Raw genomic sequence first — 2,549 nt, 5'->3', positions numbered from 1 at the left:
CCGCGCGTCCCCGCCGTCCCTCCCGCCGTCTTGCCGTCCGTCCGGCCCTCGCCCCCTCCCTTGTTGTCCAGCGCAGCCGCCCTCTACCCCGGATCCAGAAGTCCCCTCCCCGCAGGCTCCCGGACTCCCCGCCTTAAAGGCACAAGCTCCTTTTGTCTGGGCACCCCCTCCCCCTCCGCAGAAGCGGGGACCCAAAGGCCCACTCCTTTCCCAAGGAACAAAGGAGGGGTGGAGGAGGCAAAGAATAGGACCCTCCCTCGTGCGCCCCCTCTTTTCTTCCCCCCCCCCCGCTTCCTCTCCCAGTTTTGGGAAAACAAGCAGCTACTGTTCTTGGATCAAGACCTCAAGAGAAGGGGACCATCCAGCCCGCCCCCCTTCCTTCTCTCCACCCCAATCTTGCATCCTCCAGCACTCCTTTCCCACCGTCACTCTAGGGGGCTCTGAGAACGCCCGGAGACCCACCCTCTCCTGGCTGTTACCCCCTACCCCGCTCCGCCCCGCCCTCCAAGGGTCGGCTTCCTTCCTGTCAGGGTCCTCGAGTGCCCAGTGACTCTTTCTCACCCCTTCTCTTCCCTCCCCCCAACCCTCACCCAGCCATTCCCGCCTTGCCTGCCACGGCCCCTCTCCCTCCCGGGGGAACTCAGTTTAATAATTAATTAGGATTTCATTCCACAAGGCACCAGGTGTGTGCGGCCTGCTTCCCCGCACACCACTTCTGTCCTCCTCCTCCCAACCCTCTGGGACAATTGCCCCGACACGAAGTTGCTACACCCAGAGCCCAGAAGGCGACCGCGGGACACTCTCCAGACTACCTTCCCGCCCCACGCTCTCGCGGGGGCGGGGGTGGGGGCGCAGGGAGGAACCCGGGTGCCCCCCCCCTCCCGCACCTGCCAACAAGCAGCGTCCCTCCCCTGGGCACCTTTTACCCAAAGATTTGAGCTTCCCTGCTTGGGGGGTTGGGGACGCGGGGACGGTGGCTCTGCGTACTGAGAAATTGTTTGGGACTTTTATGTTCCACATTTTCTAGCTTGAAGCAGCTGCCCAAGTTACCTGGGAGATGAAAAAATCACGTGTAAGTTGCTTTAACCCTTTGAGAGTTAAAATGATGGCGACGTCAAAAAGGGGAGGAAGGTTAATCCTCAGGATGTAGGTGAATCTGATGTTGGAGGGGGTGCTATTCCTCCAAAGCTGAAGAGAACAATTTACCAGACTTCTCTTTGAGGGCCACCTCCTCCTTCCTTCAAGCTGACCTGTCGCTTCTCCTTCCACTTCAAACCTTCCCTTTGCAGCCTCTTCCCCATCTAAGGTAGATATCTGAAGCAGCTCCTGCCTCTGACCCTTCCTTACATTCTTACATTCTTGTCCTTCAGGACCCAACTTGAAGGTGACAACTCTAAATCCCCACTGGGATTCCTAAACCCAGGACAGAGCTTGAGGCAAGGAAGAGAAAGAAGAGTTAAGAAAGCCGGTTTCCATATAACTTTGTATACCTTGGGTAAATCATCACTTACTAGTCTCTTTGAGTCTCAAAAAATGGGGATAAAACCCGTCTTGCCTTTCTTACAGGATTTTGAGGATCAGATAGAGAAATGTTGGTGGAAAATGTTTGGAAATGGTAAAGTAGTCTAAGTAAGAGAGCAAATTCTCTCATGTATGATTCTAAGTTGTGCAGAGCTAACCTGTAATTTGACCTTTGGGGCCTGTTTGCCTAATTTTCCCTTCAAGCAGCCAGTGTTGTCACCATTATCAGAATTTTTTCTCCAACCTGGATCAGGTATCTGCCATTTATCTCTGTTTATATCTGTGTTTATAGTCTGACCCATATGGGGGAGGGAGGGTGGGAATGCAAAGGACAAGGGAGATCAAGGAATGTGTGCATTTTGAAATGAATTTTTAAATTTTGGAATGAAAGGCTTTGTCCTTTTATTTTGGAATGAAAGGGAAATGTGAGTATTAACCAAATATGATGAAGGAATATACTAGGCGTTCTTTGCGCACTAGTCTTCTTTGCCCTAGCGTATGTCTGGAGTGTTAAGTCTGGCTTCCTGAATTTTGTTTTCAGCTCCTGGAGGGAAGCACCTTTTTTTGATTCCCCACCATCAGCACTTTACATAGGGGATCTGTTCTTGCTCATTGAATTTTAGGGTCGTAATAATAATGCAAGTCCCTTATTTTGTGATGAGAAACACAAGCTAGTGCTAGGCACATGAGATCTGCTCGATCATTTCATTTCAAAATTTGTAAGATATTAGAGCAGAAGGGGATTTGAAAGATGATCAGATTCAGCTGCTGCACTTTCAGTCATAAAAGTAAGCACTTATACAAGGGGGCTTCAAAAAGTTGGTGGGAAAAAAAAGATAATGGATTTTTTCCAGGAGCTTTTGGAAGTCCCCTCATATAACATTTACTGTGTTCCAAGTATTCTTCTAATCCCTTTGTATAAAACAACTCGTTTAACCATCATACTAACTTCATAATACGATTATCATCATCCCCACCTTGGAGATGGGTAAAGCGAGGCACAGAGGGATTCCATAATTTCTCCAAAG

The sequence above is a fragment of the Chrysochloris asiatica genome, unplaced genomic scaffold, assembly GCF_000296735.1.
Source record: "Chrysochloris asiatica unplaced genomic scaffold, ChrAsi1.0 scaffold00138, whole genome shotgun sequence".
Lineage (NCBI taxonomy): Eukaryota > Metazoa > Chordata > Mammalia > Afrosoricida > Chrysochloridae > Chrysochloris > Chrysochloris asiatica.
The sequence above is the reverse complement of the archived record's forward strand: the minus strand, read 5'-3'. Positions refer to the sequence as shown.